Raw genomic sequence first — 14,170 nt, forward strand, 5'->3', positions numbered from 1 at the left:
AAAAAAAAAAAAGAGCGAAAGAAAAATTAAAAAAAAAAAAGAGAGAATTTATTTATTTTTAGAGACCTTCCATTTTTTGTAATTATTTTTTTTTATTTCTTTTCTTTTGCACTTTATTTGGACTTTGGACTTGGACAATTTTTTTTTTTTAAACCCTAAGGAAGGGTACATTAAATATAAAACTATTTGCAGGGAAGGACGACGATTACAATATCGTCTCGGCCCCTCGGGTTCGTACATGACATAGAAGTCGTGGCCCGAGTCGACTTCTGCGGTTCTGCGCCCATCTGGTATGGGAGGTAAGCTTTCGAAGCACCCGCGAATCCCCTGTCAGCGGGTTTATTGTATGCCTTAAGGTGAATATATGCTGAGGATTTGAATACGGTTGTTTTAATTTCCTAGTAAAGTGCAAGGCCTGGCCAAATTAAGATAAGGACTCGGATTTCATCACCGTTTCCTTCTTGCCCGCCTTAGGAAAACGAAAACAAACGCGAACCTAAGCTTAAAATTTTTACTAGAACGAGACCTATAGGGTAACGAGCTTAATAGGAAAGTCGTTCGAAAAATATTGGTTACTCTTTTGAGCATACTTTGAAGTTCATGATAGTTTCTGCGAGTTGAATGCGTGACTGCGCCGCCTTATAATAATGGTGAGACCTTGGGTATCAAAGCTCCTCGCAGCTTCCCTCGTCTCAATTCAACTTACTTAAACTCGGATTGATTCCAGGGAGGTTTACTCAGATTGTAACGAATTCCTTTTCGAAAGATTAGAAGCTGGTCTAGAAACAATCTAAGTGGAGCCATCATGCTTGTTGTTTGCTAGATTTTATAGGTTTGATTTGGTCGAGTCATCCTTGTTTGTGATTGTGTAGAATTCCCTTGCAATTAAGAATGTCGAACTGGTATGATAGACGCCAATACAATGATTATTGACCTGAATTTGAATATGGACATCATTCTTTTTATGACCGTGTTGGGAATAGTGGTTGGGAACACCATCCTTCGGAAGGATATGGGTCATACCCTGGTGAGCCCAATTACTATACACATATGCATCAATCTTACGAGCAAGAAGATTATAGTACTAGTTCTTCGTCTCTAGAGGATACAATCAAACTATTGAAAAGTAATCCTTTTTATGATCCCTATGTTCCTATTCCTCCTTTAGAAGAGTCCCTCAGGAATTTATCTGAGTCGACGCGTAAGTTAGCTGAGATGAATAATATAATTATAGACGAAAGAACTACAATAATGAACCTTCTTTAGAATACCACCTCAAGCGGATAGCTGAGACGAACGAAAGAATTGCTCGAAATTACTTGAATTGCCAATATAGTGTATCCAATAATACCCTTGAGAATGAAGATAGTTATTTACATAATCAAGATAACAAGGTTAGAATTGGTAGCACTACTTGTTTTGATGAGGTTTGATCTTTTTCATGTTATTATGATGTGGATAGTGTTGATGAAGAATTTGAAATTTGTAGGCATAGTGATCAGGAATTTGTTACTCTAAATGAACTTTATGATGATAGTGTTATTTCTGGTTCAAATCCCGATAATTTTAATGATTATTCACCTATTCAAAAGGACGAGGATTTGATTAGAGATACCACCTATTTAGATGATGTAGTATTTCCTTTTGATTACGAAGTCGATAATGGTTTAGAGGAACGAGTTTATTTTAAGAATACTGTTTTAGAGTCTAACGATTTAGAAAAAATGGTCTTAGACGAAGAAAATGAACTCGTAGAGCTATTAAATATGAGTGAGGATGCGTCACTTGAGTATAACCTAGAAGAAGCAATTGACTATTTTCAGGATTCCAACGATCTATAAATTAATGAAATTGTAGCTAGTCTATCTAGAGATACCCAAAAATCTAAGTTTGGGGGTGATTATCATTCCCCTTGTGCCATACCTTTAGCTCTTACAAAGATCCCTCAGTCGGGACTTGAAATTTGTGCCTCAGCCTTCTTACAAGATTATCTTCATACACTTTTTCCTGAACCTAGTTGTGTCCATAGGAGAGCTCAGTTGTTAGAAACCCATCCTCTGGTTGATGTGGTTAACCCAGGCTATTATACCAAAATTGACTTTGTTTTCCCACCAAAAACTTTTCTTCCAATTGTGGGAACATATGATTTTCAGATGTGTCAGTTATTAAGTTTTGAGACTAAACCTAATTACTTTAGGAGAGTAGGGTCGACACATTTGCTTAAGGAAACCACCTCTTTCTTTGTGGTCAGTTGTGTGAGTCAAACCTGATTGAATTTAAGGATCCGCAGTTATTTAGGTTATTATTATGTGCTTCTAAGTTTTTACTTGAGTTTTTCCAGACTATAATACCTTAATCGGATCTTAGCTATAAGGAAATGCAGTCCATGAAAATATTTTATCTAGACCCTTTCATAGAGCCTGAACCTGAACCACAACTAGTTGTAGTTGTCTTAAACAAGGGTATGTTCGGTATCTTCTTGGTCTTTTGCAGTTTCCTCTTCTTATGGTTAGCACTTTTTGATCTAGAGGACCCACAATTATTCCGGCTACTTTTGTATGATACTATGAGGTGACTAATTCCTTCCGATGTCTGGCTGAAGACTTTAAACTTAGCACTTCTTGGGAGGTAACCCATTTTTATGAGACACGGTAACATTCTTCCTTATTTCTTTTCCCTCAAGTGGTAATAGTTTCTCCTAGTTCATGATTTTAATTTTATCTTTAGAACATCAAGGACAATGTTAGATTTAAGTTTGGGGGTGGGGAAGAACTTTTTAGTTTCACTTTTGAAACTTCTAGCGTCACATGGTATTCGGTTATCTAAGTTTACATACTGTTTCTCACCGAAAAGATAGGAAATGGAATGCTAGGGATAACAACCTTTTGAGACATTAGAGAAAAAGACATTGAGATCCTTGAAATTCAGGAGAGAACTTGTTCCTTTTAGAGGGTAACCGTGATGTACCTAACCATACATGATGGAAAGGCAAGTAGGTCACGAAATGCCAGAAAGACAAAGCAACCTCACAATGTAGTCTTAGTTACTGGATTGCGACTCTCTCTCAGTAGAAACTTATCATCATCAACAAGCGGAGTGACATCAAAATCTATGAAGAAAGTTGAAGACGTTTTAGGTTTAGAAGCAACAATAGAAAAGAATAATTCAAAAATCAAAGTTGAAGTTATAAGAGCAAATGATATAAGTTGTTAGAATACATGATACCAAGACATCACAAGTTGCGAAGATCCAAGTTTTGAAAGTCCTTCTCTCATGGCCATGTAAATTGTTGTCTTGTAATTTTTGTTTCCAAAAAAAAAAAAATGAACAAAAAAAAAATGAAAGATGAAAAAAATCATCGTTACGTTTTGTTAAATAAGGCCAAAGGGAAGTAGAAATTTATAAGTCAAGGAAGAAATCGAAGAGAATAGTTAATTGTCAAGGTTCTATGAGGTTCGATAGTTTATCATCAACAGTTGAAGACCGAAGAAGACGTTGTTTCTACTGAGCACTATGAGAGAGTCGAAGAAAGATACATTTGTTTGCTTTGTTAGTCCGCTTTCAATCTGGCACAAGATCTTTCTAGCACTGGTTTAACTCATCACACGTAATTAGTCCAGCTGTGTAGAAGATGTCCCTCTCATCTTTATCTCTCTCCCAATCTTATCCAGCTGTAAATCAGCGGACGCATCTTACAATGTTTATCTAGATGTGTAGCGGATACCTCTTTATCTGGCAGTGTTGCGGATGTGTCTCCCCTTTTCTTCAGTCAGCTTTAGAGCTGACACCTTTAATTTCTCTGGCATTCTAGTTACTTGGAGATAGGTTAAGAATATGTATGTCCTCATAGCTCTTTGGATACTTGTGACCAATTAGAAGTAATGGTTTCGTAGGTACACCTCTGGTAAACCTTCCCGAGATTAACTCGGTCACTAGGGCCACCTAGTGAGTTTTTATTTGCTAGAATAAATTTTCTCGAGGACTAGAAAAATATAAGTTTGGGGGTGTGATGAGCAATTAATTCTTACATATTTACTACCCAAAATATATATTGTTGGTACTTATTTTGGTATTGATTGTTTTTTTGTAGGTAAATGAATAAAATGGGCTCTTCCAAGAAAATCGGCTAAAACTAGGATTCCAAGAAGAAAATATGGACTTCGGAGTACATGGGTCGTGGATAATTTTGGATCTAAATGGGATAGGCCATATTTAAGTTAGTGAAGGAGATGATGGGATGAAGTTGGTTTAAGAAACTAACATGCTCGGGCATTTTGGTCTCGTGGATTTTAGGATGAAGGACTTGGTGATTAGTTCTCGAAGGATTTAGGAGGTATCACGTAAAATGAAAAATCCTACTCAATAATTAATGTACAAGGTATGTCGACAAGGTGGAGGAAGAAAGGAAACTAAATATCTTTTGCAACTAAAGAAGATTGATTTTGAGCATAATATATACTTCACCACATTAATACATGACGCCTGTTTTGGAATTGAGATAATGACAAAATGAGTACTTACCTCGTACATAAGATCAGTATGTTCTCATATAATATTTTCTTTCCCATGAAAAGAAAAGCAAGTGGTCGTACATGTGGCGAGTCTTTATTAGGTGATATTGTGTATTCTTAGACAAGTGGCACACTCCCATTGGACATGACATGTGGAAAAGAATTAAAAGAGGAAGGTTAGATTTTGTTGAAATCTATATATTGATGTCGAGAACAGGAAACCAAGGGGTGATTTTTTTTGGAGAGCCGGTAGCCAGTTTCACAATTTTCTTTTATTTTTTCTATTTAGTTTTCTTTGTAATAATGAGGAACTAGAATCACATGTTGGGACGACGGATGGAGCCATTTTTCATCATTGTGGTAAATAAATTAATTTCTTTTTATGACTACTTGCACTGTTAATGAAATGATTTATGATTTTTATTGAATGGGTGTCATTTCAATTGATGGGTCATGCTTAGCTAAAATGTTTTGATGTCTCATGATTTAGATTTACATTCATTGCTCTCAAAATCTACATTAGGCAAGGAACAAGTGTCAACAAATTGTTATCATACAAGCTATAATTGTGCAGGAATAATTTTGAATCACATGAATGGAATATGTTGAAATTCTTAATCCCAGTACCTCTCACCATTGTTAACATTATTTGTATATTTATTTTTATTAAATTTAAAAATCGAACCTTCACAAGTCTTAGACGAACTCTACTACTACAACAACTTTTGAAACTCATCACTTGGGAAGTCCCATGAGAAGCTTCAAGCAGTCTTCTACTCATTTGGTTCACTTCTTGGGAACGAGCATTCCAATGCTCGATCTACGGTGTATTTTCATAGTTAAATTTGACATCTTTGTCCTTAAATTGGGAGTTGGCTATGCTCAGTTTAAAAGGAGTTTCTTCAGGTACAATTTCCTGTACAATACCGATTTGGCGGAGTGTTCTACGAGGATCTAAAATAACAAACCAAGTTGCATGAAACAAAGGCCCCGTATAGGTCGCCACATCAGAAAATACTCTATCACCAACTTCATCGTCTCCATCCTCATCAAGCTTCAAATACGGATCAAAACCCACATCTTCAATTGTCAAAGCATCCAACTTTTTCCTCATCCCTTCATTTCCGTCTCTTTATCCTTGTGTTGGGTCCCTCCAAAGGGGTATCTTCCTCCTTTAGGTTTTTCTAGAGGCCATTTTGTATCCCGAGTAGGCCTCAAGCTTTTAAAATGGTCATACGCCCATGATTATGTCGAAAAAAATTTATTGTTAATAAGAGATGAGTACGTCAATATATAAAATTAAAATAAATAAACATTCGTTATATTAAAACAAAAAGATACCTGGATAAGAGCAACACATCCCGTAATTTGTGTCTCGTTCCATCTAGAAGATTTACAAAGACAGACCAACACATCAGCAAGGAGGGCGGTGGCCCATGAGTACCTAGGTACCGCATTTGTTTGCGGATCGAGACTGAGAGTCTTTAACCACTGCAAATAACAAGCATTTACCTTATTTCCTGAGAAATCGGGGAAAAAGACGGTCCTAAGAGCATGCAACAAGTAAGCTATATCCGTATGTCTAGCTCTTTCTGCGTCTATCACCACCAATCCACTCTTAGTCTTGGTGTCATAATCCCCAAACTTATCCTTCATACGACCCAAATTAATCTTCCTTGACATGTTAACTGCTGAACTTATTTCACCCGGTGCATTAAATTTCCTTTTAGCTCTAGGATGTGCTCCATACCCTATCTTAAACTCTTCTTCCGCTTCATCTTTGCCCCATCCAAGACAGTTCTTCGCCAAGGCACAAAGCTCATCAAAAGGGATATAATTGTTGAAACCCTCAAACACAGTATTTCCTTCCAAAGCTAGACCGGTGATTTTCTTTACGTCATCCGGAGTGATAGTCATCTCACCGAATAAGAGGTGAAAAGTCCTAGTTTCGGGCCAAAATCTTTCTCTACAACCACAAACTGTCACAACATCATATATCTTCTGCAAAGACTCGATTCCAGACCATAACCCCGAAGATTTTACTAAAGCTACCACATCTGGATGCTCATTGTCCAACGACCAAAACCTTGCTTGTTGGTGCCTTAGTTTGGGGACCGCTTTATCCGGGAACTACATAAAAAAAATTGGTTGTAAAATTAATAATCCGTAACAAAATGAATATAACGTATATGCAATTTGATTCATTACCTGTGTGCCACAAACCCTAGCATCCCATGAAGACGCGTAGCCAATCAAGACATAACGATCTCTTGACTCACCCCAAGGTCTCCCATTCCTCTTGGGAGGTAAAGGAACCATAACATCAATTACTTCTCTTGCCGTTGTCTTAGGTTTATACTTCTTCTTTCCATCCTTCTTGTCCTCCTTGTCCTCCTCAACTACGGATTTACCTTTATCAATAGCAGCACCACTAGAAGTGGCAACTTTATTTCCTCCAGCAAATCCAACTTCAGTTTATCCAGCAACAACAACTTCAGTTCCTCCAGTAACTCCAACTTCATGTCATCCACCTTCATTTTCTCTAGCAGTCACAACTCCACTTGCATTCCTTGCGTTTGCACCCAATGGTTTTGCGTGACGAGGTTGCGGAGTTGGGTCACTACGAGGTGTTACTTCTTGTGATCTTTTGTTCTTCTTTTCTTTTCCTATGTTCAAAGACAAACAAGGCCAAAAACCAATAGTAGATAACAAAAACGGCTGGGAAATTTTAACACAACCAAACCGTGACAAACAAAACGGCTAGGAAAATTGGATAAACCAAGACGCAACCAAAATAACGGATGGGAATATTAGTAATCGACCCATCCGTAATAAAAACGGCTAGGAATCTCCAAGTCGTAATACGTATACGGCTGGGAAACTAAATAAGCGATCCAGCCGAAATACATATAACGGATAGGAAAACCTATACATGTATATACAGCTGGTTTGATATTCAACACAGGATTATATACAGCCAGGAAATCCAAGCCGTAATCCTTAAACGGCTGGGAAACTAAATATCACGGCCAGGAAACAAGGTTACAGACATAAAGTCTGAGACGTAAACATTACCGCTGAAAAAAATTCGAACACAGGAGAATATATGGCTAGGAATAACCTAGCCGTATACAACTTGTTGCGGATAGGATTTTTCCATCTCGTACGCATCGACTATATTACGGCTGGGAGTTCTACCATATCCCAACCGTAAATCATACAAACGGCTGGGAGTTCTACCATATCCCAACCGTATAACATATAAACGGCTGGGAATACAAGAACTCCCAGCCGTAAGCAGTTACAGAAACTGTTTTTCAGACCTAAAATTTTCAAAACCAACAGAATAATCAACAAAACGCTTAGATAAAGAGTGGGTTTTGAAATTCATACCTTATTACTGTCATATCAGGACTCGCGGAGGCTGGTGCATCTCCTTCATTCACTTCTTCTTGATCTTCAGTTTCATTTTCATTTGATGAAGGTTGTTTCTCTTCTTCAGAAGGAGGTTGATTCGACGAAGCTTGACCTAAATTTTCCTTAGGTTTCATGGTTTTATAAATGAGTTTAATCGACGAAGAATTTTTTTTGGAATCGACGATTAATCGTTGAGCAACGAAGAGTGGAAGAAGAAAAGAAGAAGAAAGAAAAGAAGAAGAAAGAATATGAGAAGAAGAAAGAAGGGAAAGAATAAAAATGGGGGACAGTTTTTTTCTTTTAATGATATTTCCGTTTTCTTTCAGTTTTTTTTTTATTAGATTAGGTAGTTAATGAGAGGGTAGAACAGAAATAAGTTAAAATTAGTGAGGATATTTTTAAATTTTTACATAAATCTGATCTCCCCAATAACATTTGGATTCCACTTAATATTTTAAGCCCCAAAATCTCTCTCCGACAGCCCCAACAATAGAGTTCTTGTTTAAATCTAATAATGTACAGTGCATGTATATTGGCTTATAAGTATAAATATGAATAAGAATCCCCCGTAAAGTAAAAGAACAAGAACAAAATGACAAGGGGCTACTCCGGTGAATGTTTAGAACATTTTAATATGATAGAGTTGTGTGCGGTGCTAAAAACTGAAAAAAACGGGAATAAGTGCCACTGAACCTCAAAGGTAAGTTCTACAAATCCGGGATCAGGCCTGCAATGCTATACGGTGCGGAATGCTGGGCGATAAACAACCGAGATATTTTAAGATTGAAGAGTACCGAAATGCGGATGCTGAGGTGGGCATGCGGATAGGCATAACCGTATCAGGAATCAGTACGTCCGTAAGAAATTTATGATAGCCCTAATCAAGGAGATGCTCGCACAGCATCGGCTACGCTGGTTTGGGCATCTCCAGCGAAGACCACCTCATGCACCAGTGAGAGTAGGTCGCATCAGGCGCGCGGAAGGACGGATGCAACGCAGAGGCCGTCTGAATCTAACTTGGGACGAGTGTGTAAAGAACGACTTGAGAAACCGAAGTCTTTCACCAGAGCTAGCGCTGGACAGACATACATGAAGGGCGTCAATACGTGTGGAAGAGGTGGGTTTCAGGTATGTAGACTAATAACCCCTCTCCTTTATTTCCTTTAAATCTCGTTACAACCCGATCAACGAACTTGTAAAGGCAACTCTACAGTTTGCGAAGGGGGGGATTCCACCTGTAGCGCTGTAGTAGGCAGGATTGTGAAAGGGGGGAATCCCCCGTAGCTTCTGCAACCCAAACATGGGGTAAGTATACCCGTCTTAATGGTCGAGAATTCGTAATCCCATTAACACGGTGATTACTGTCCACCTGGTCTATAAACATAAACAATCGCGACGCGGGTAGCGTCAAGTATTTTTTGCTTGCTGTAGTGTAAGTTTTGCAAGGCTTGGACATGCCGACGTAAAATCTATGTTCAACTCTTAGGAGATTTTCTCTAATCGACCTAATACTTGCTACTGAAAATGACTTTACATTTCCGATTTCAGAGGTGGGTGGGGTGGGGGAAGAAGAAATGGGAGTAGAATGGAATTGGTGTGCAATTCAATTTTTAAGAGTATGGGACCCTCGATGTTGTTAATTTGGTTGGTCATTCACCAACTAATTGGCTTGGGAAAAATAATCAGAAACCATATCGAAGCTCTTTCTAATAGGTTGTTTGTCTTTTTTTAACTCAACTGACTAGTCCGAATTTAAACTTTGTTCACAGTATCTGAATCTCACTAGTTACATCAGTTTTAAATTTTTTTTTTCAAAATAATTGGGTTAGACTGTTTTATTTTATTTTATTGTTTTTTTTGTTTTTTAATCTAATTAGATATGTGCCCAACAAATCAAGTGTGAAATTGTACCTGATTCAAATAACTATGAATCAAATGTACCATTTAAATTAGACTTCAAGCCAATAATTAGAAAACTAATTAGAAAAAAACAAACGATACTGGATGCCGAGTCAGATACATATAGAAGACAAGGTGTAACTGTAAAAAAAAAGAATTAGAAAAACTGTCATGATTACAAAAGAAGTAGAGCCATCTAATTTGGGATTGTGAGAGTCCCCAATATTAGATTTATCTACTAAAAGTTGTCTTAGACTACAAACAAGGAGAGAGTTTTCCCAATCAACAGCTGAGTTTAAAGGCCTGACATACTTTACTAAAATATCCAACTTGATTTCCTAATCGAGGGACAAAAATAAACCCAAAAAATTGGACCAAAGATGAGCTATTCTATTTGCTTCATTAAGACAGGATTTAGCACGCCAGGAGATGTTTGAATTATGTCCATGAATGTAGTTGAAGACACTTTCACAGTCTCCTTCAATACTGAAGTTTTGCATCTGCTTCTCCTTGTCCCAAATAGCCGCCTGCAACACACCTATAGCTCCTTCCTCTTGTGGGTCTGAACCTGCTGATTTCCCTGCTCGTCCTCCTTCACAGTCTCCTGCATCATTACTCAAGATTAAAGCGTAAGCAATAATTCTGAGACCATGTTGCGTCCACATTTATCTTTAAGTTGTCTTTATTGGAGCTTTCTAAATTGGAGCTAGTTTCTTCCGTTGAACCTGTTTAGATTTAATAGTTTTTATTTTCCTTATAGACCAAAAATCAATATGTCTTTGTATTTCCAAAGATAAATTAACAACAGATTTAAATTTATCTTCAAATACTCTATCACATCCCTCTTTCCAAATGAACCACATTTTGATAAAAAGCAATTCAATGGATATATCAGTCTTAGGATTAGCAATCCATCTTTTATAGAGATCTGAAATCGTGTATGAGGTATCTAAATTTAGAATGACAGGATTGGGATAATTGTTCCATACTTCCTTAGCATAATGACAATGGAAAGGAAGGGGTTTTGTTGTTTCTATTTATATTTTACACATAGTACAGTGAGGAGTCACATCTAACTTTACCAGTGAATTTGGCATTAGTAGGCAAAGCATTCTGTAAACATTTCCATAAAAAGAGTGCTGAGATTATTAGTCCTACATTGTTTGGGAAATCTAAGATCTCTGCGGTTTATAATCCTTAGGGCATCTCCACTCATTGTCAATTGGTTTTGTGTAGTTGCGGAAAATCCCACAACTACACCCGATGAGATGATAAGAACACAAAGTTTAAGTCACGGAGATAAACTTAAACATTAATGATATTATACAGCACTTGACACTAATATGATCTTCACACAATCTTTGTATCGAGGATATGATGTTCTTACAAATATTACAAAGATTCAAATGTATGATAATGAAGATGATAAGTAAAAGGCTAAACTTTAATGGCTTCTTTCTTTCTTTTAGAAGTGGTTGTTAGCTCTATTACTTGACTGAATTTTCTCCCTAAAAACTGTCTTCTCTCTTTGCCATGTGAATATATATATAGGCAAATGCATCAGTAGAAGAAAACCATGTTCACGTGCAAGATCTCTGAAGACGGATTTGGTATCATTTTGTCTTATTCGCCAGGCTTCTAAGAGCTTTCATTGTCCGTCGCATTGATGCTTCGCACTTTCTCTGATCAGTGTGCTTCATTCTTGTCGTGTGATTATCTTTCGTGCCTTTCTCCTTGTTATCGCATAATTACTCTTCACCTAGTTTCCTTCTTCTTCGTTCTTAGTTAAAAGTGAGACTATGGATTTGTCTTGTGCGATATTTCGCCCCTACATTTTGAGTTGGATGCCCGTATTCTAACATGGTATCAGAGCAGGCTATTTGTGTCGAGTCATTTGACCGCACCTTTACTCCGCGTCACCCGATTTAATTGTCCACGTGTTAGACCTAAAGAGGCAACCTGTGAAAGGGCGTGTTGAGATTATTAGTCCCACATTGTTTGGGCAATCTAAGATCCTGGGGTTTATATTTCTTAGAACCTCTCCACTCATTACCAATTAGTTTTGAGATGTATTCCTATATTCTAACAAAGAACTTGATTCTCTTCAGGATATTTAGCTTCCACTAAAATTTTCGGAATGTAACAGCTTCACTCTCTTCCAGATATTTAGCTTCCACTGAAATTTTCAGAATATTTGGCATTTTGTAAACTTTATCGGTGATTTTGGCATTAGTTTTACATCCATGACTTAACAATTCACAACTGACAATTCATACCTGATTATTTTACTCGTCGAACTGATCATCAAATCCATGTTTGACCGTAGAGTATCTCTTTTTTTCTCTTTTTTTTTTTTACTCAATCCGACTTATTTGTGGTCATGCACATCTAATCCCCCGTTGATTTGACGAGCTGTTAGAAAGTCGAGGAGTACTGTGTACGTGTTCTTCAGGAAACTTTTGAGTTATGGATACTGGATCAACTTAACATTTGTTAACTACTATAAACAAATCAAATGATTTCCATTTACTAAAATATTAAGATCATATCACGACCGTATCTACTCAGAAAAATTATCAAACTAATAAAAAGACGGAGGGTTTTAAATTTTTCGGGAAAGACAAATAAAAAAATTCTCGCACATTGATCAAATCTATTCTCTTCTGGTAAACCACTTTATCCACATTGGTACAACCTAAATAAATAATTATAGCTTTGACCTATCCGGCATCATAAAGCCTTGTATATTTGATGAGGAAAATCTATCCCTCCTAGAAATCCCAACCAAAAATAAAATCTGGTTCTCATTATCTAATATGAATCAGTGGGACGCTCTAGGACCCGCGATGGATTTCAACCGGGTTTTTTCAAGGTTAATTGGGATATATTCGGTTCGGATATTGTTGATACAGTTCAGGAGTTCTTTAAAACTGGTATTCTTAACACTAATATAAACCACTCCTTCATTACTCTTATCCCAAAAATTTCAACTCCTCAAACTCCAGGTGATTTTAGACCAATAAGTCTAAGTAACACCATCTACAAACTAATCTCAAAAATTCTTGCCAATAGATTAAAGCCTATCCTTAACAAAATCATTTCTCCCAACCAATCTGTGTTCCTTCCGGGAAGACAAATCACAGATAATATTATAATCGCACATGCGCTCATCTATTCTATGAAAACTTCAAAAGCGACAAAAAGGTATCTGGCCCTTAAATTAGATCTCTCTAAAGCGTTTGATAGAGTGGAATGGAATTTTATTGAAAGGGACCTTCTTAGCTTTGGATTTGATGTAAAGTGGATAGATATCATATTACAATGCATTTCTAGTACTTCTTACTCAATCCTCCTCAATGGATCACCAGGGACAAAATTTAAAACCTCTAGAGGTTTAAGACAAGGGGACCCCCTTTCTCCATACCTTTTTTTTGATCTGCATGGAAATTCTGTTTAGGCTTCTAGAAAATGCGATAATGGAGAAGAAAATGTCCGACCTCCGAATCAATAAAAATGCTCCAAATATTTCCCATCTCTTCTTCACAGATGACTGTTTTCTTTTCACAAAAGCTGATCTGTGGGAAGCAAAAAATCTTCTAGAAGTTCTATCCCTATTCGGGATATAATGGGACAACTGATAAACCTACAAAAATCCAGTGTCTACTTCAGCCCAAAAGTTCATCGTAAACATGGAAAAATAATAGCCAGAATTCTTAAAGTCCCCCTGATGAGAAAAAATGATAGATATCTCGGAACTCCTCTATTTTTTGATAAAAATAAGAAAGCAAACTTCGAGACGCTTCTACAAAAATATTACTCCACTCTGCTAGGATGGAAATCCAAACTCATATCTCAAGCGGGGAGGACATTTGTGATAAAATCTATCCTTCAAGCTTTCCCAGCGTACCAAATGCAGGTGCTTTCCCTACCGAAAGAAACCTTGAATCAATTAGATCGTGTCCAAAGAAATTTCTAGTGGAATAAAGAAGGGCAAAAAAGACAAGGAGGATTCATCAGATACTGGAAGTACATATGCAAGCCTATTGCTCAAGGTTTTTTAGGTATTAAAAACCCTCATCAATTTAATATAGCGCTTCTCACTAAACTAGCCAGCAGATTAATATTAGAAAAAGACCAACTATGGGAAAAATTCTCAAAGAGAAATATTTTCCAAATTCTCATCCTCTGGAAGCTTCTAAAGTTTCTAAATTATCTTGGATTTGGACAAGCATCCGAAAAGGTCTATATTTAATTAAAGGAAACTTCGTCTGGAAAGTTAAAAATGGAAACTCGGTTAAAATATGGGAAGACAGATGGATTCCAAATTCGGAAATAATACCGCA

The sequence above is a fragment of the Papaver somniferum genome, chromosome 5 (assembly GCF_003573695.1).
Source record: "Papaver somniferum cultivar HN1 chromosome 5, ASM357369v1, whole genome shotgun sequence".
NCBI classification, from domain to species: domain Eukaryota; kingdom Viridiplantae; phylum Streptophyta; class Magnoliopsida; order Ranunculales; family Papaveraceae; genus Papaver; species Papaver somniferum.